Raw genomic sequence first — 20,790 nt, forward strand, 5'->3', positions numbered from 1 at the left:
AGGAACCAAACACCCTTCATCTTCCAGACTGCACACTTTCACACCCTTTCCCGTTTGAGACTTGTGCCAGGCCTCTTCAGGAGAAAGCGGATCTGAGAGGAAACCGAGTCTCCACGCTGTACACGTGGAACAGGATGGCCTGATGGCCATGGACTTGAGTTGTCGCTTTCTGGACCCAGCTTGGAGGGAGGCAGAAAGGCCTTCAATCTTGATACCTGAAGACCCAAGAGCAAATCCCTGTGCCGTCATTTCCTGTGCAACCTTACACATCTCCTCTCTGGGTTTCCCCATCTCTTAAAGAAAAATAATAACACCATCCTGGTGAGAGGGTCAGAGAAGGTAATGTATGTGAAGATGTCTTATTACTATTATTATTTGATTACCTGAAGATCAAAAAAAATGTTAAAGATTTTATTTATTTGAGAGAGATTGAGCAAGAGAGAACATGGGGAACATAGCGGAGAGGGAGAAGCTCCCACTGAGCTGGGAGCCCAACACAGGTCCTGCATAACAGGACCCTGAGATGATGACCTGAGCTGAAGGCAGATGCTCAACCCACTGAGCCGCCCAGGCTCAAGTTTGATCACTAAGATCAAGTTTGTTTAAAAACCTGTATTGAGGGATCCCTGGGTGGCGCAGCGGTTTGGCGCCTGCCTTTGGCCCAGGGCGCGATCCTGGAGACCCAGGATCGAATCCCACATCGGGCTCCCGGTGCATGGAGCCTGCTTCTCCCTCTGCCTGTGTCTCTGCGCCTCTCTCTCTCTCTCTGTGACTATCATAAATAAATAAAAATTAAAAAAAAAAAAAAAAAAAAAAAAAAAACCTGTATTGAGGGATCCCTGGGTGGCGCAGTGGTTTAGCATCTGCCTTCGACCCAGGGCGCGATCCTGGAGACCCGGGATCGAGTCCCACGTCGGGCTCCCGGTGCATAGACCCTGCTTCTCCCTCTGCCTGTGTCTCTGCCTCTCTCTCTGTTGTCTATCATGAATAAATAAATAAAATTTAAAAAAATAAATAAAAACCTGTATTGATGGAAATGTGTTATATCTGTGCACTCTAGTCTGTAACCACTGGCTGGCTGCATGTTGCTACTGGACACTTGAGATGTGGCCCGTGGTACCGAGGAACCGAATTTTTAAGTTAATTGAACATTTTTAATGAGATGAAATTCTCGTCACTCCAGAGGAGATGCTGTACACGTGGAGTGGTCTCTCCCAGTTCCCCCTGCCTGAAGCCCCCGGAAACCACTCTGCCTCTAGGGATTTGCCTATCCTGGACATTGCCTATAAATGCAATCATATAGTATGTGACATTTTGCACCTGGCTTCTCTCATTAACAGAATGTTTTCGAGGTACATCCATGTTGTAGCATGTGTCAATGCTGCAGTCCTTCCTAGTGGATAGATAATTAATTTTAGTTTTTTTTTTAAGATTTTATTTATAGGGCAACCCTGGTGGCCCAGCGGTTTAACACCATCTTCAGCCTGGGGTGTGATCTGGAGACCCGGGATCGAGTCCCAAGTCCCAAGTCCCGCATCGGGCTCCCTGCATGGAGCCTGCTTCTCCTTCTGCCTATGTGTCTGCCTCTCTCTCTCTCTCTCTCCCTGTGTCTGTCATGAATAAATAAATAAAATCTTAAAAAAAAAAGATTTTATTTATCATGAGAGATACAGAGAGAGAGAGAGAGGGGCAGAGATGTAGGCAGAGGGAAAAGCAGGCTCCATGCAGGGAGCCCGATGCGGGACTCGATCCCAGGTCTCCAGGATCACGCCCTGGACCGAAGGCAGTCGCCAAACTGCTGAGCCACCCAGGGATCCCCTAATTTTAGTTATTTTCAATAGCCTCATGGGGCTAGTGGGCTACTGTACTGGGCAACCAGGAACCTCTCGAGTCCTTCTGGGCAAGTAAGGAGACAGAATCTCCAGGTGTCTGCTGGTACCTGAGGGGACCCCATGGGAGAGTAGGAGCTAGGAGGATGAAAAGGTGGGGACGAGTGCCCCAGGTTCCTCAGAGGAGCTCAAAGCTGTGGCCAATAGCCAGCATGCTCCATGAACTCATTCTATCCTTGCAGCACCTTTGACCTTGATGTAGCTCTGTCTTTCCATCATCCCTGTTTCACAGAGGGGAAGACAGAGGCTCAGAGTGATTAAGTCACTCGCCCAAGGTCACACAGCTACTAAGTGGGAAGAGATGGGTCTGTGAATCCAGGTCTGGTCCCTTTCTAGCCCCAGATCTTCACCACAAGGCTGTCCAGTCTTTTTACCCTGATCTTGGGTGCTGCCCTGATGAAGGCAGATCTGCACCCACACAGCTTGAGACAGGGCTTTCTAGCACTGTCCCCTGTCAGCCTTTCTGAGCTAAGAACTGCCTCTTTGAGAGTTGGGAAGGGGTGGATGATGGGACATCTCGGAACAGGACTCAGGAGTAATTCCCATTGTTCATCTGAGAGTAACCTGGCCTGTCGGGGCTCTCAGTGTCCTCTTTGGGCCCCCCACTATTAATTGATCTGGGAGAGAGACTCTGTTAATTGCAGACCCAGAGTAAACAGTGCTGGGATAAATGGGACTGATAGCAGAGAGTTTTCCTTGGCTGTGCTGCCCTTTGCCCTTTAGGAAGGGACAGTGGGAAGAGGCAGAGAATCAGGGGGAAGGAGTGGTCCTAGGAATGTCTTTGGAGGGGGAGAGGGAGACTGGCTTCCTGGGGCCTCAGAGAGTCAATCTGTATGTCCTTCTGGAAATAAAGTCCTCTGCTGGGCTCCTTGTTTGCTGTACCCTGTCAAAGCAATGGGGGATGGGGCCGGTGAGACTCTGACATCCATCTCTCTTCATCCCACCCCTCATCCATCCATCCATCCGTCTGTCCATCCCTCTGTTCATCTATCCATCCATCATCTCTCTATCCTTCTCTTAGAGCACCCTTCCATCCTTCCTTTCTTCCATTTGTCCACTCTCCCCTTCTATCCAGCTATTTTTCTTTCCTCCACTTCCATTCATCTGTTTCTCCCTTATGATATCTACTCATCTGAAAGCCCACCCTACCCTCCCTTATCCCTCCCTTCCAGCCTTCACTCATCTTCATATCCCTCCACCCCTCTACATAGAGACATGTGCTTCTTCTTATTATTATTTAAAGATTTTATTTATTTATTCTTGAGAGACACAGAGGGAGGTAGAGACACAGGTAGAGGAAGAAGCAGGCTCCCTGCAGGGAACCTGATGTGAGACTTGATCCCAGGACTCTGGGATCACCACCTGAGCCAAAGGCAGATGCTCAACCACTGAGCTGCCCAGGCATCCTGCGACATGGGTTTTTTTTTGGGGGGGGGGGGGCAGTTTTAAAAAAAGATTTTATTTATTTATTCACAAGAGAGAGAGGCAGAGATATAGGCAGAGGGAGGAGAAGCAGGCTCCCTATGGGGAACCTGATGTGGGACTGGATCCCAGGACTCTGGGATCATGATCTGAGCCAAAGGCAGATGCCTAACTGCTGAGCCACCCAGGCGTCCCGCAACATGTGCTTCTTCAGAAAGCTAGGGAAGAGGTTGGTGGGAGTCCTCTGAGCCATGGGGTTCTGGGGCTAGGCCCTTGCATGGCCCTGATGGAGTTAACTGCCTGACTTCAGATGTGCTGGCCATTGGCTCAAGGTTAGATGGAGCTCTTCACCCCTCAGGGAGAATAGAACCATGTTTTTTCAGGCTAGGGGCCACATAACTGATTGTCCAAGGGGGATACTTGGGGAGTGAAAGGGTGTGCTACTAACAATCATACCCAAGCAATGGAGTCACCTGGGCACAGCAGAACATCTGGTCCTTCCTCCCCGGCCATAGCCAGGGAGGGTCTGTGACTCAGGTGGCCTTTCTCTCCCACAGAAGAGCCTAGATTTGGGGATTGGTTCTGTGAGCAGCGACATGCATCAACTTGAACCTCTTGGTCAGAATATGGTGTCTCACCCTGTCTGGGAGCCCAAAGCCCACACTCCAGTAAGACATGGAGCAGTCCCAACAGCTTTCCAGAAGTTTCATTGCAAAAATGCTGTGTGGACACCAGAGATTATAAGACCACTTTCACAAAGAAATTGAGGCTGAGTGTGAAGGCATTTTCTAAAATTTGATAGCCAAATAAACAAATCCCTAAACCCACTCTCAGGTTACTTAATAAAGTAATGTCAGACCTACAATCCTGTTTCCAAACCCCAAATCCAGGCCCATTTATAGATAGGGCACCTGAGGCTGGAATGGGAAGTGACTTCCTGGCTAGCTCATGGGCTGTCCAGTGGTAGAGACTTTGGCTAGCAAAGTGGGGCAGCTCCACCCCAGGGCAGGCATAGGCCCAAAGACTCCCACAGCTGACATTAGCAGAAGGTAATAGTGGTTACCATTTATTGAGCTCCTATTATGTGTTAGGCACAGCCTTGAGTATTTTACATATTTTGCAATGATTCAGTTCAAGTAGGAGAGCAAGATGGCAACTAGAGAACAGACCCCTTGGTGCCCTCTCCTCCTGCTCCCCGCCCTCCTGCGGACCTCTCAGGTTGATCTAGGGGGCAGAATGTGTCCTCCTGGGGCCCTGCCACTACCCATTAATCCCTAACCGCTGCAGCTGGGAGATAAGATAGCACCAGCCCATTAATCAAGGCAGCCTGGCAGGGAGGGTGGGGGTGGGGTGAGACAACATCAACTCACAGGTGGAGATAAGCCCCCTCCTCCTGGCTTCCTCAGGGGCTGGGGCAGTGGAGGATGCTGGGAAGTTTGGCCTCTGGTCCCAACTTTGGGTATCTGGGTGGGTGGATGGAGCCCATAGTGGGCACTGGGGCAGGTGATGCTGAGAAAGGCAGCCCCTGTGTGCAGGAGAGAAGGTGGGAGACCTGGGTTCCAGCTCGTTTCTTCCTTGGCTGCTTCTGTGTCCTTAGATAACCCACTGCACTTCTCTGGGCCTCTTTCTATGGATGAATGGGAAGGGGCACTGGACTACATGACTTGGGGGGCAGAAGGGCCCTTTGATCATGAACATACTCTGTGACCAAGCATGGAGTGAAGGGTGGGCTCACCCCGATAGGAGGGAGAGGACCGAAGCACTGCCTTGGCTAAGGGTCGCAGGCTGGGTGGGATCTGTCCCAGGGCCTGTGTTAGTCACACTCACAGGAGGGAGGGTGTGGTGGCAGTGGTGGGGGCTGAGTGGGACACGAGCGGGGAATGGGCCTTTGAGCCACTGTGCCCTTCAGGGGGCCACGCAGTATACTGGTTAAGCACTTGGAGTTTGAGTCAAATCCTGCCCTGTGTGATCTTGAGTGGGTTATTCAACCTTTCGCACCTCAGTTTCCCCATCTGCACAATGAGGGCGATAGTATTTCCCTCTTGGGGTTTTGTTAGGAGGATAAGTGGAAAGTGCTTGGCTCCATGCCTGGCAGATGGCAAGTGCTCAGTAAATATTAGTTATCCTTTTTTTCATGGCCAGGAACCTCTTCAGTGCAGAGTCCCTGTGACCGCAGCTATGGAGGAGTCTGGGGCAGCTTGACTCCAAAGCAATTGCTGTCCTAGGATGCTGATGCTAAAATGTATTGCTTATATATATATTTTTAAAGATTTTATTTATTCATGAGAGACACACACACACACACACACACAGAGAGAGAGAGAGAGAGAGAGAGAGAGAGAGGCAGAGACACAGGCAGAGGGAGAAGCAGGCTCCATGCAGGGAGCCTGATGTGGGACTCGATCTCAGGTCTCCAGAATCAGGCCCTGAACTGAAGGCGGTGCTAAGCCACTGAGCCACCTGGGCTGCCCTGCTTATATTTTTATAGCTAATAAACAACAAACTTAGGATGGCAAGCATTTATGATCTCCACCGCCTCTGTGGGTTAGGAACTCAGGAGTGGCTTAGGTGGGTAGTTCTGACTCGGGATCTCCGATGAGGTTACAATCAAGATGTTGGCGGGGGCTGGAGGACTGCTTCCAAGTTCATGCATGTGGCTGCTGGCCAGAGGCCATACGGACAGCCCCAGTGTCCCCACAATATGGTAGCCGGCTTCCCTGCAGCAACTGATCTAGAAGTAGGCATGGAGGGGACGTACCGTTTGCTGCCTGCTGGCTGAAGTGCACACTGTCACTTCTGCTGTATTCCACTCATCAGCAACAAGTCGCTCAGGCTGGCCTGCGTTCAAGGACAGGGAGGAATATCAGACACTGCAGTAACCCCACAGTAACCACGAATAATAAAGCTGTTCTGTGCCCAGGTGCTCTGTGCTGCTGAGCTGCGAGCTTGACGCGCGTGATCTCTAATCCCCACAACCACTTTCTAAGTCAGGAATGATGCTTCTTTTGCAGATGAGAATATAGTGGTTCAGAGAGGTTAAGTGATTTGCCCAAGGTGACCCAGCGGGGGGCGGGGGGGGGGCTCGTAGTGCTGTGTGGTCCTGGAGCCCGGCCACTCCCCACCCCAGGCACCGCCCTCAGCTTCAGCCGCACCCCAGCCAGCCTTGTCTTGGAAGCCACATGTGACCATCTAGGGTAGTGAGGCCTTCTTGGATTAGGACTAGAAAGAGTATATGAGGTGCACATACATGGAAAGGTCATGTGAAGAACGAGGACTTGTAGAGCCACCCTGGCCTGGGTTCAAATTCTGACTCTGCCACTTCCTTTGTGCCTCAGTTTCCTCATCTCTGTGGTAGAAGTAATAGCATCCACCCAGCATGACTGCTTCAGGCATAGATGAGGGGTGTGTGTAGTAGGCATGTGTGTGGAAGGAGCCCTTATGATGGTGGGATAAAACCAGGTAGCTCTCAGGGCTGGGCTGCAAGAGGGCAGCGTCTCCCGTGAGTCACGTACTCTTCTGGTGGAAGCCGTGTTCCCCTTCCTGGTCTGAGTTCCCTATCCAGCCATGCTTCCCCAAGAGCATCTGAGGCATGTTGCTGTTTTGCCAGCCCCACGGGTGGGGCTGAGGTAAGGGTGTGCTCCAGGCTCGCAAGCCTCAGGGCAGGAGCTCCTCACAGGCCTGGCCTGGTTGGCCTTCTTCCAACCCCTTCCCACCCTGGATCTTTCTAGGCTTAGGGGTTCCTTCTGTGTCCCGGCCTTTCCAGCATCTCCTTGAGGGATCTCCATGCACTTGCCCAGTTCTGCCAGCAGAGGGAGCAGGTGCCATGTCTGGGGACCTGGGAGGCTCCAGGCCGCTGGGGCGGTGGGGGGCTGCGGCTGTCCTGGAAGCTCCTCAGTGGGGTGGAGTGGGGGTGATTTGGAGCAGAGCTGGCAAGGGTGGGGCTTCACTCCCCCATATGCCCCGCAACAGAGCAGTCCCTGGAGCCCTAGAGTCCAGGAGATGGGGCCATGGGAAAGGAGGAGAAAGGATGGAGTTTCCTGGGCATCAGACAATGTATCTCAGCCCCTGTGGCCCTTGGGATCGGAGGAGGAAGAGAGGTTTTCATTTTTTCACACTGTGATCCATTCACCAAATGTCATGGAGTGCCTACTGTGTGCCCTGAACCCTGACAGGCCCTGGGAGCCCATGTCAGATGAGGACTGTCACAGGGCTGACTTTCCCATGTGGAAGGCCAGGCCAAGGCAAGATGTCCAAGTGGGGTCATGGCAGATGTGCTGTGGAGGGAATAATCAGGCGACTGAGACAGGCCATGACTGGGGGCCTGCATCTCCACTTGCCCTTCCAGTGAACAGATGGGATGGAGGTGGAGCAGTCTATGCATCTGTGAGGGGCCCTGCCTCCTCCACAGTGCCCTTCTGAGCTGCAGGCTCTGTCATCACCAGAAACCACTGCAAGTCACCATCACAACCTGACAAGCCGGCAGGGAGGGCGTGTAGTGCACCTGCTACCTGCAGGAGCATCCATGGGACAAACCCATCAGGGCAGAATCAGACAGGCCTGGCCTCCAGCCTGGTTTGGCCACTTACTAACGGTGTGATCCCAGCTAAGACACATAACTTTCTCTGTTTTGGCACATGCTGCTGTAACAAATTTCTGTAGGCTTAGCAGCTTAAAACAACACATATTTATCATCTGAGTTTCTGTTGGTCAGGGGAGCCCAGCAGGGTTAGCTGGGTCGTCTGCTCATGCTCAGGGTCTCATGAAGTTGCAGTCAAGGCATGGGGTGGGAGTGGGGTCATCTGAGGCTGGGGCTCCTCTTTCAAGCATCTGTAACTTTTGGCAGAATTAGTTTCCTTGTAGCTATGGAATTCAGGGAGGCTGCATCTTCAAGGATAGCAGGAAAGACCTTTCTTTAAAAGGACTTGTCGTCTTCCTTTAGAGAACTCACCTAATTAGGCCAGGCCCACCAGGGTAATCTCCCTTTTGATTAACTCAAAGTCAAATGATTGTAATAGTCCATTATATTCACTGGTACCATCCATACTCAAGGTGAGGAGATTATTCATGCCATGTATACCAGGTGGCAGGAATCTTAGAGGCCATCTTAGAATTATGAACATAATGAAATTATTTTGACTAATAATCATGTAATAATATAATAATTATTTTTTCAAAAAGATTTTATTTATTTATTTATTTATTTATTTATTTATTTATTTATTTATTTATTTATTTTAGAGAGAGTGAGAGTATAAGCATGAATGGGGGGGAGAGGCAGGGGAGAGGGAGGAGAGGGAGAGAATCTCAAGCAGACTGTGCTGAGTGTGGAGCTCAACACAGGGCTCAATCTCATGACTCTGAGGTCATGACCTGAGTTGAAACCAAGAGTTGGACACTTAACTGACTGAGTCACCCAGGTGCCCCAGTAATAATTATTTTCTTAATTTGTTGTACAGTTTTGAAATAAGAAACAGAAGAAATTTCAATTTTAAAGATACTGTTCAAATTCAATAAGATATTTCACATATAAACAAATGCTGTGCTTACCAAACAAAAGCATTCTATTTGTCAGTTTTCATTCTGCTTTGCACTTTTGGATTTTAAACATAACCTCCAAGTGGTCCTAGAAAAAAGAAAAACAGAATTGAAGAAACTCAAGTTCTATTTTGTATTGTTTTGTTTTCATGCTCAGTTGGCTGTCATTCTTTATTTTGGATTTACTGTTAAAAGGCAGGAATGTCTACTATCATAGGGTTTGGAGACACAAACTGCATCTGAATGATTCTGACCGTTTAGGGACTCATCCTAGAAACACACTGGTGGGAAGCAAGCAGCATGTCCTTCAGCAGGTGAATGGACAAACTATGGTATATTCAGACAATGGAACATGTATGGGTGTTCCAGAACATCAAGAAAAAGAAGATGAAATGATCTATCAAGCCATGAAAAACATGGAGTATCCTTAAGTGCATATTGTTAAGGGAAATAAGCCAGTCTGGCATGCTACGTGATTGCAACTCTGACATTCTGGAAAAGGTCAAACTAGGGAGATAGTAAAGATCAGTAATTACCAGGGGTTCAGAGAGGGATGAGTAGGTGGAGCATAGGGGATTTTTAGGGCAGTGAAACTATATATATATAGATACTGGAATGGTGAATACATTGTACATTTGTTAAAATGCATAGAACTTACATGGCAAAGAGTGAACCCTAATGTAAACTATGGATTTTAGTTAATAATGGTGTATCAATATTGGTTCATCAATTCTACAAGTGCACCACATTAATGCATGACTGTAATAATATGGGAGACCATATGCACTCAGTTTTTCTGTAAAGCTAAAACCGCTCTAAAAAATGAAGTCTACTAATTAAAAAAAAAATACTGCATGTGTAGCTAAGTCTGCCTGTTATCAAAGGCTGCCCAAATGACCGGGAGCTTTCTGGGTTAGCCGTCAGGTGGAATACGTGCTTATGAAAGGCTAAGTATGGAAGATGTGCAAAGTTCACATGTATTGAAGCCCAACTCTGACAGTGGCACTAGTGGCACTTGTTTTAGAACTTAGACCAGACAAGAAGTTTTTTTTTTAGGGAAGGGTTATCATTATCACTAATATAGCTTAAAAAGTGTTGTTGGGTGATAATAAAGTGGAGACTGACCTTTGATTTGTTTCACGAAGGTCTTAAAACTCGCTGCCATTGCACCCCTGTTAACCTGTGCTGGGGTTGGGGGGGACCACTTGTGCTGTGTTGCCCGTGAGCCACGTACTCTCCACCTTTCCATGGCGAATCACTGGGTGCTGCATTGCACTTCACAAGGCCCCAGTAACAGCAGGAAAGGAACTATTTCTTTTCTCGTGTCTTTTCAAAACTTTTTATTTTTAATAGACTATGTTTTTTAAGCCTTTTTAGGTTCACAGCAAAAAGTGAGAGGAAAGTACAGAGAGTTCTCAGATGTCCCCTGTACCCCACCCCATACCCCACAGTCTCCCTTACCATGGACACCCCGCCCCCCCCCCCACAGTGGCCATCTGTAACAGTTGAGGAACCTGTGTCCACACATCATTGTCCCTCAGTCCATAGTAGTTCATGTGCAGGTTCACTCTTGGTGTTGTGGTTCTGTGGGTTTGGACAGATATTTAATGACATGTATCTGCTGTTGGGAGTATCCTGCAGAATAGTTTCACTGCCCTAAAATCCTCTGTGTGCCAACCACTCACAACTATTCAACTCCTTCCTCCATAACCCCTGGCAACCACTGATCTTTTTATCCCCTCCATAGTTTTGCTTTTCCAGAATGTCATAGAATTGGAATCAGATTGGCTTCTTTCACTTAGCAATACATATTTAAACTTTTTTCCATGTCTTTCTGTGGCTTGATAGCTTACTGCACTGTCCCGTTAAATAATAGCTCATTGCACGGATCTTTCACAATTTATTCTATTGTGTCACATGTTCTCTTCTAAGTAAGACGGTCCGTCACTGGAGGGGGAAAGGAATTATGGCAAGTGACTGACAAGCGTCAGTTTGGAGCAGAATCGTCCAGCCACCTCTGAAGCTCAGGCTGCCTGACACAGGAAAACAATTTTTGAAGGGTTATTTGATGAGGAAGAAATGGGGAACACCCAACAATGTTTGCTTCAGGAACCACATTGTCTTTCTCTTTCTCCTCCTCCCTCCCCACTCGTTTATTAGATTTTTTTTTTTTTTTTTGGTCTGTAAACAGTGTGTCTTAGAAAATCTGAAATGTGCATAAAAGTGAAATAGACAAAACTTAGGGCACTTGGGTGGCTCAGTGGTTGAGTGTCTGCCTTTGGCTCAAGTCATGATCCTTGGGGTCCTGAGATCCAGTCTCACATCAGGCTCCCTGCATGGAGCCTGCTTCTCCCTCTGCCTGTGTCTCTGCCTCTCTCTATGTCTCTCATGAATGAATAAATAAAATCTTTAGAAAATAAATAAAGAAAACAAAACTCGCCCACACCCCCAAATTCTGGTTATTACTGTTGTTAGCATTATATTGTGTATCCTTCCAGAATTTTCTATGTATTTGTAGTGACACACATAATGAGACATGAAATCAGGACTCTTCCTGTTGCAGTTTTGGCTGGGGCATGAAGACAAAGACTGCTCATCAGAAGAACTTATAGGGCACACTGTGGTTGAGAACCAGGGAGAGGGCCCACCCATACTGAGGGCAAAAGAGCATGAGGAACTGGAGATTTGGGGGACTTTTGAGAGAATTTCTTTGTAGAAAGCTGTGTTATGAGTCCCAACCCCTTGGGCAGTTGGGGTCCCAACCCCAAAGGGGGCATTTCCCTCTACCTCAGACCTGGTATGGTGAGCTTCATGGAGACTACTGAGGGAGGTGATATCTGTCTCCTGGTGTAGGGATGGGGGTAGGGGCCCAGGAAGCCACGTCTGACTTAAATCTAGGGAGTCCAAAGGTGAAACTGTGACTTTCAGCTTGAGAAGGCAGAGTGAAGAGTGAGGAAACAAAGCTCTGCTTTGGGAGCCAATTCTACTTCTGTGGGTGGCAAGGCAAAGGAAGTGTGCATATTCCCTGTGGATGGCTGAGGGCTGTGCATGAGGGAGAGGTAGCCTGGAACTGTTTTAAATTTGGCTTGAGAGGCCCGCCCCAGGTGATAGAACCCCACCTGAGGATCCATATAACTGGGCCATTGGAAACCAGATGCTTGGGGGAGAGATGTCAAGTGCAGTTTGGCCCTTCAGAGGTATTCCTGGGGACCCCTCTCAGGTCCTCACTCTTTTTTCCCAGACTTCCTTAGGCTCCTCCCCCTGGTGTCTCTCGACACCCTCACCCCCCTCTTCTGTCCTCACCCTGTTTTCTATAGGTACTCTTCTTCACCTCTCAAGAGAGCAGAGCCCCAATTCCAGGCCCCTTCCTGTGTCTTGCAAAACTCTGCCATCTCAGGCTTCAGACTGATGTCAGCGGGAACTCCCTCTGCTTAGGATTTGGCTGGTTGAAAATTAGCAGAAAGCTTTGACAGAGGATAACTTTAGCCTTCCCACCCCACCTCCACCCCCACCCCCCACCCCCCAGCTTGTGACCAGTGTTCTACTTCTGTGAGGGCAAAAACACTTCATTACCATAACACTTCATTACCATAATAGACTCCCATAGAATAGATTCAACGCCTGGTCACATGCTTTTTGTTCTCTCCTTCTGGGATTTCTATTAAAAGTATGATACCCCTTCTTGCTCTATATTCTAGGTCTCCTACTCTCACTATTGTGTTTTCCATCTTTAATCTCTGTGGGCTGCATTTCTTTCTTTCTTTCCACTTAACTTCCAATTCACCATTTCTCTTTTTAGCTGTGTCTAATCTGCTGTCCACCCCATCCCTTGGGATATCAATTTAATTTTTTTTTCAGAGCTAGAATTTCTATTTGGTTCTTTTCCAAATATGCTATGTCACTTTAGTTTTTCGTCCCTGCCAGATTTTTCAGTTTGTTTTTCTTTCTTTGAACACAGTAAGCATAGTTGTTTTTTTGTTTGTTTGTTTGAGTCTGATAATACCAATACTTCATGTCCTTTTGGGTATGTTTCTATGGACTGCTGTTTCTTTGGTTCTTCTCATGTAGGTTGGAATAATATTTTGAAGTCTTGGATTCAAAATCCAGAAAGTACTTTTATTTGCTTCAGCCAAGAGCTTGGGGGGGGTGTTACCATTCTGGGACCATTACAATTCAACCTCAAGGCTTGATACTGCCAAGTAAGAAATCAGGGTGCAAGTCTGTGTGAGGGCTGGTTTATGCCAAATTCATTCCCTACCGATTCTCCACTTCACCTAGGGCGTGTAGTTCCAATTCTGTGTGGGGCATGGGTTTTCAGAGTTACTACCTAGGGCAAGCTCTTGTTTTCACTTCTTTCCTTCCAGCAATGAGGTTACTCAAAGCCCACTTCCTGCTCCGGGACCTATTTCTTTTGGGTGGGCAGATGTCCTCTGGACAAAAGCAACTTTGTAGGCTTAGGCGGATAGCTCTGAATTCTTGTCTTCTCCCAGATCTTAGCCTGGCAATCCCTCAGCACTTTGTTGTCTTTGCTGTTTTTAGGAAGGTGTTTGTCCAAGTTTTTGGCCCACCTTCCATTCATTGTCCTCAGTGGAGAACTGGCCTGAATTACTTTGTCCACTGTGACCAGGAGTTCACACGAAGAATGAGTGCCTATGACTGTAACTACTTGAGAAACAGCAACCCTAACCTTATTCACTAAAGGAGACTTTGCTACCTGCCGGGGCTTATTTTCATCACAAAGAGCCCATATTGGCTAAGGACACATCTGCATTAGTCATGCAGGATGAGCAGTGCCATCCTTAATATAGTTACTCTCTTGGCCCACATTTTTCTCTTTTGCTACCAGCAGAAGTAGTGAGAGTCAAGGATTCTGGAGATTTGGTTTCAGTCCTGGCTTTGCTTATTCCTTGCTGTGGATAAGGAAGTTATTTCCTTTTTTTAGGTCTTTGGTCCCCCCCACCCCTTTTTAAAGATTTTATTTATTTAATCATGAGAGACACACAGAGAGAGGCAGAGACATAGGCAGAGGGAGAAGCAGGCTCCCTGCAGGGAGACCAATGCAAGACTGGATCCCCAGGCCCCAGGATCACTACCTGAGCCAAAGGCAGATGATCAACCACTGAGCCACCCAGATGCCCCAGGCCTTTGGTTTCTTAATAGTTTGTAGGGATCAAGTGATTAAGAATCAGATTTCCTAAGATTATCTCCCAAGGTAATGACTAAAAATTCCCAACATGCTGCTCGATGCATTTAGATGCTCAAACCATGTTTGAAGAATATTAATCTGAATGAATTACAAGATTATATAAATTTAGGAAAATCTCCCAAATAATAGTAGCTTTATTTATTTATTTACTTTTATTTTTTATTTATGATAGGCACACAATGAGAAAGAGAGAGAGAGGCATAGACATAGGCAGAGGGAGAAGCAGGCTCCATGCACCGGGAGCCCAACGTAGGATTCGATCCCGGGTCTCCAGGATCGTGCCCTGGGCCAAAGGCAGGCGCCAAACCGCTGCGCCACCCAGGGATCCCCATAATAGTAGCTTTAAAAAGAGTTTATTTCTGTCTCATGTCACTGACATCTAAAGGTAGGTAGCCTGGGGCTGGGTACTGACCCCACACTTTTTGGGGCCTCGGACGCCTTCCATCTTGCTGCTCCTCTGTCCTTCATGTGTTGCCTCATGGCCTGAGATGCTGCTCAGGCTCCATCTGAGGTTTGGGCAGGAGGAGAAGGAAGTCAGGAAAAGGGCACACCTTCATTCAAGGAGACTCCTTGGCAGTCCTGGCCAGTACACCTGCTAAACCTCATGGGCCTCACTTTGCCTACAGCTCACATGGAGCTCCTGGGGAAATGGGGAGATGGAATCTCTGAGCTGGGTGGCACTTGGCTATTCGTAGGATTCTTTTTCTAAGGAAGATGAGGAAAGGGAAACTGGTAGGCGACTGGCAGCTTCTGCCACGGTGACCTTGACTGAATCACTCTTCCTCATTGAGTTTCAGTTTCCTTTTCTATAGAAACTGCTATAGAAACTGGTGGGCAGGGGGCACTGCTGGCATTTTGGGTGGTGCATTTCTTCACTGTGCAGAACTGTTCTAATGCAATGCAGGGCATTTAATATCCTTGGACCACACCAAAAGTATCCCTAGGTATTGTGACCACCCAAAGAACCTCACACTTTCTAACTACTCCTAGGGGACAGTACTACTCCCTGTTGGGAAGCCTGGACAGGAAGATTCTCAAGTCTTTCTAAGAGTGGCATTCTGTGAGAGCCTGTGATTCTATGATGCTTGGGTCTCAGTAACTTCATTTGTCAATCAGGCAGAGAGGAGAGGATGGGAATGCAAATGTCTGCTTCTTCAGTCCTCTCCAGCTTTGGAGGAAAAAGGGAATCTTTATGCGGCTAGACTCTAGGTCATTGGCCTCCAGGTGGTCAGAGAAGGAGAAAAGACAGAAGAAAGAAGGAGTCAGGACAGAACTTTCCAAGGAATGAGAGGGAGGGGAGGCAGGAACCCAGAACACCTGGTCCCAGCAGGGGCCCACTGCTCATCCCCAAGACCCTTCATTGTGCCCCTGACGTGAGAGCCATCTCCTGAGAAGCTGGCACACTGGCCTCTGCCTGTCACGATGCCCTCATTAGCAGCTTCCATGTCCATTGGCGGGACCTCATAAGTGGGGCCCATCTGACCTTTGGGGCAGCTGATGCTATGTCTGGCAGGCTGATCAAAGAGCCTGGGCCCTGCCCTTTCTGCCTCTGGTCGCTGCCAGGGGGAGGGAGTTAGCTAGATCATGGTGTGCTCACCCCAGTGAGTTCTGATGGAGCCAGAGGGAGGAAGTGTGAGGCTCAAGCATCATGCTGCTCAGGTTCAAATCTGGTCCCACTCTAATTTAATTGTGTGGCATTGAACAAGACCTTTTTGTCTTGTTTGTTCCCTCATCTGCACAATTGGGTAATAATGGTACATATTTCACAGTGTTGCCCAGGGTAGAGCATGGAGAGTAGTGCCTGGCATATGGTTGGCACTCAGTAAGTGGTAGGCCTTGCATTTTTGGGTGGAGGCCCCCCCCCTTTGTTCCCAGACAGGAGATTCTGACACACACACTCTGTGCCTTCCAGAGTTTGAGCAACTTGCCCCAGGTCCCACAGGTGGCCAGAGCTTGTGCTCCCTGCCACCCTATGATGAAGAGAAGCTCCCCTCAGAGAGAGTGGGGAGTGGACCAGCGGAGGCCAAATAGTAAGCAGAGCCAAGCTGGGTTCTACTCTGAATGGGCACCTGAGTCCCCAGCTGCCTTTAGCTGTGCCCATCACAGGTCTGGAGCTCAGAGAATCACCTCCCTGCCACCTGCCCCTGTGTAGACAGAGAGGCCAGTGAGGGCTTGCGGGCAGTGTTGCCTTCAGCTGCATCTTGAAACGTGTCCTGGGAGCCCGAGGAGGAGTTGACTGAGTCTGAAGTGAAACATTCTTGGAGCCACTGAGGCCATAGGCAGGGAGGTTTTGAGGTGCCCATGAAAGGCTCCTCTGAGTTAGCAAGCAGCTCGGGGTCTGACTTGCTTGTTGCTGAGGAAGGTTGCACACAGTGTGATCAGAGTGAGTCTCCTTGGCCGGGCAGGCAGGGCCAGGCCCGAAGGCACACAGTGAAGCCAACAGAACCACTGTTCGGGGTACCTCTGACCTGCCCCTCCCTCCCCACGCCACAGCACTTTGCCCTCGGCTCACCCACTGCTGGGGTGTGGAGAGGGAGAGTGGAGACCGTGGTTAGGGGGCAGCGGGGGCCGGTGGCAGACCCCAGCACCGGTCCTGGCTGTGGCATTCATTATCATTGAGAATAACATTTAAGCTAATATAGTAATTATGGCCTCCTCATTATAGATGTCAATGATTAATGAAGATGAATTAACAATGAGAATAACTATTCGTTTTCGGTGCTCACTACATGCCAGGCTTTGAGCCAGGTGTTCTATATGAACTATCTCCTTTCATCTCACAAGGAAGGATATGTCAGTCCTGTTTTCAAAGAGGAAACCACACAGTGAGGGCAAAGTGACTTGTTCAAGGTCATGAGGCAGATGAAGAGTGGAGTCTGGGACTGGATCCCAGGGTGTCCATGCATGGACCTACATGCCATTTAGTAGCTGTGATCCACTTTACTTCTCTGGATTTCCCTGTGGTCATTGGGGGAAAGGTGTTAAATACTTTCATCCTGATGACATCACAGGGTAGTGGTTAGGGTGAACTGAATACGAGATATGGCAAGTATTTATAAATCCATCCACTATTCAATCAACAATGATTTACTGAGCCTTGATTTTGTGCTGACCACTCTTCCAGGGACCAGAGATACAACAGTGAATGGAACAAGCAAGTTGTGTGTTGGTCCCCCTCCGTGGGACCTAAACTCTAGTGTGAGGTTGGGTAGAGAGACACATAATAACCAACTCCATGAATGAGCAAGCATGGTGATTCCTTGTCATGCTCAGTTCTCTACGTATGACAAGACAGGTGATGGGCCTCGCTCTACTTCAGATGCATTGGTAGAGAGGGGCCATTGAGCAGGTGACACTTGGAGTGGGAACTTGCTGACATAATGAGTCAGTCATGCAGAGGTATGGCTGAGGGACAGACAGCGAGGAAGTGCTGGCTGGTGGTGGATCCTGGTAAGGAGAGGGACAAGCAGTAGGTGAAGGAGACAGAGTCAAGCAGGGGCCAGGCTGCAGGAGTCTTGTGTCCATCGGCAGGGAGTTTGGACTTTATTCTCAGGGCATTGGGGACCCAGTTGTATTGGTTAGAAATACATGTATTGCAGAGAAGTCGAACACTAATAGCTTAAACAAATAGAAGTTTATTTTTATTTTTCTTACTTGGAAAGAAGCCTGCAGCAAGTTCAAGGTTTGATGATGTTTGGGCTGACATCCTGCCACGGTTGGGCCTGTCCCTGCTGGTGGTCAGTGGCTGCAGCAGCTCTAGGCATCACATCCACGTATATAAAGCAGATTCTGTTTACTTCTCATTAAGCAGAACACTCTTGGCTGCAAAGGAGGCCAGAAAAGGGAGTCCAGAGGAATGAGTTTTTCTGCTCCAGGAGTGGAGGCAGGAAGGAGAGCTAGGGCAGGCAGCTGGGTGTGGGTCAGCCAGCCATGGCTGCACCAGAGCTTCTCTGCTGTACCAGAGTTTCTCAGTCCTCCAGAGGCAGCAGATATTCTGGGCTGGGCCCTGAGATTCTGTGTCTCAAGCTCTCCAGAGATGCTGAGGTGGCAGGTCTGCTGCCCACACTTTGAGGAGCAAGGGTAGACACCACTGGAGAGTTTTAAGTAAGAAAGTGGCTACCCAATTTCTGTGGCTCTGTGGGAATGAAGTGTAGGACACCAGGGGACAGCAGGAGACTAGTTAAGAGGCCAGAACTCATAGTTACCTGCAGTAGTGTGGTGGCAGGGGAGATGGCACTGGTGAGTTGGTTTAAAAAAGTTTTTTTATTTTTAATTTTTAGGATTATGATAAGGTGTATATAACATAAAATTTACTATTTTACCATTTTTAAGTGTACAATCCAAGCATTAAGGATTTTCACAATGTTGTACAACCATTACCACCATCCATTTCTGGAACTTTTGTATTGTCCCAACTTTTTTTTTTAACCATCTGTCCCCTTTAAATAATAACTCCTCATTCCTCCTTCCCACCCCTGTCCCTGGCAGCCTCTATTCCACTTGCTGCCCTATGAGTGTGACTATTCTAGGCATCTCATAGAAGTGAACTCATACAATATTTATCATTTTGTAATTGCTTTTTTTGCTTAGCATAATATCCTCGGGGTTCAGTATGGATTAGAACTTCATTCCTCTTTAAGGCTGAATAATATTCCATTGTTTTCATTCTGCCGTGTTCACTCATTCACCCATTGTTGGACATTTGGGTTGTTTCCACCTTTTGGCCACGGTGAGGGGTGGAGCTGTGAGTTTGGCATGCAAGTGTCTGTTTGAGTCCAGGGGTCAGTTTTGAGGTATGTTTTGGAGGAGGACCATCAGAAGTTGCTGGGAGTAGAAAGGAAGGGTGTGAATAGAAGTAAGGAAATCTGGCCAGTGTTTGGTTTGGTGATGATGGTGGCATTTATCAAGGTGGGGAAGAAGCTCTAATGTGCTGTGTAAACATTGGGCAGTATCATGATTTTATTCAGTATTGTTGGAAGCAGTATCGACAATGACATTGCCCTAATAAATGCAACAAAACAATGCTTTAATAAGTCAGACACCTGGGGCCTGGGCAGCCAGGTTTCCATATTCCTTTGATAACTGCCTGATTTAGATCAGGAGTTGGCACTTGATGGCCCACAGCCCAAATCCAGCCCACCACCTGGTCTCCTACAGCCCAAGAGCTAAGAATGGTTTTCACAGCTCTAAATGTAAATGTGAAAAAAAGACCATGTAGCCCTTTAGCTGGAACTGTTCAATTTTGCCTCTTGGCTTTCCAATCCTAAAATATTTACTATCTGGCCCTTTACAGAAAGTTTGCCGACCCCTGGCCTAAATTAATTGGTTTGGCTCGGCCTGAAGTAGTGCAAGAGAGTACACGAGAACAAGACAAAACCCCTCCTCACCACTGCCGACCTACTTCTGTACTGTTTATTTCTCCTCCTGGCTGAGCCTGTGCGGCAGCCAGCCAAGCACCAGCCCCCCGCGCCCCTCCCCGCCCCCGCCGAGCGCCCTCTGCAGGTCACTGCGGTTACCAGCACCCGCTGGTTGAGCCCAGGAAACTGATTAATGCCTGTGCAGTGCTGTTTACCAGGAACAAGTGATTTATTTTAGCATCTAAATTTTAAATGGTGTCTCTGCGTCCCAGGAAGCTGTCTGGTTTAGAAAATTGCCTATAATAAATGCGTGCAATAAATCCATTATTTTAAACCTAAAGAAAGGTATTCAAGTTTTATAAGAGAAAATCAGTTTCTCCTCATCCTTGCTAAATACATGTTGCGTAAATAATTAAAAAACAATGGTTTGAATGGGCGCTAAATTACCAGCTTGCCAAAACAAAATCACGGCTCTTATTTTTCCAATTAAATCATGTAAAAAAAATCCATTGGCTGGTATCTCTGCAGCAAGGCCTCCTCTCCACTTCTGAAGTATCCCAGAATCCACGGTGCTTAGTCCAGTGGGCTCCTTCGTGGGTTGAAGTGCTGATTGGGAGGGTGTATGGAGGGAGTGAGCTGTCCGCTTATGGGCCCCAGCTCTCAGGGTTTCAGCGTTGGCCCCAGTCCTGGATGGTCCTGTATGTCCTCACCTGTTGCTGCAGGGATGCGGTGGCCTGGGTCTCCTGCAGGAGACCTGTCCTTGGGCTTCTGAAATTCTCGTTCTTTCAGTTAGTTCATGCTCACTCAGTGCCCAAGGGGCTGGGTCCTAAGAGGGATTCAGCTTTGGTCCCAAGCTCTTCCCCTTCCTTGAGACTTCGGGGCCCAAGATTAGGGCTAGACTGTGGGTGTGTACATGCTCCTCCCTCTGGAGCAGGTGCTGTGACTTTCTGGCAAGCAGATCTCAGCCAGCATCAGTCCCCTTCACTGGAGAACTTCTCATCATATCCCTCTTTGAGGGTGCAGGGCTTGGGCAGGACTTCCTTCAATGGACTTTTGGGACCCCTTGTGAATTTACCCTCTGCTGCTCAGTAATCATCTCTGAGTGCCACGGGAGATTGAGAGCAGTGGTCCTTATTGGGCCATAAACGGTCCTGGGGGATGAATGGCTTTTTGCCTTCCCTCTGCATAACTGAGAGGGGTTCCCAGGAGTCTATTCGCCAACCTGAGAACTTTGATCCCAAGGTAATTTGCTGGTTCACCTGCTTGAAGTGGCTGGCAGGTTCTGTCTTGAAAGTTTATTAATTCATTCAACAAATGCTTACACAGCATCTTCTATGTGCCAGGCACTATCCTAGGAGCTTGGGATACACCAGTGGACCAA

At 48.2% G+C, this 20,790-nt stretch overlaps 1 long non-coding RNA gene across 1 annotated transcript; it reads right to left on the minus strand.

Moving 5' to 3' along the window:
- Positions 1-5,612: 5,612 nt before the first annotated feature.
- LOC112672585 (uncharacterized) lies at positions 5,613-15,798 on the minus strand. Its single transcript, XR_003144365.2, has 3 exons — positions 15,650-15,798; positions 8,859-8,934; positions 5,613-6,149 (listed from the first exon to the last, which is right to left on the minus strand). It is a non-coding gene; the product is annotated as an uncharacterized LOC112672585 (long non-coding RNA).
- Positions 15,799-20,790: the final 4,992 nt, after the last annotated feature.

The sequence above is a fragment of the Canis lupus genome, chromosome 28 (genome assembly GCF_003254725.2).
Source record: "Canis lupus dingo isolate Sandy chromosome 28, ASM325472v2, whole genome shotgun sequence".
Lineage (NCBI taxonomy): Eukaryota > Metazoa > Chordata > Mammalia > Carnivora > Canidae > Canis > Canis lupus.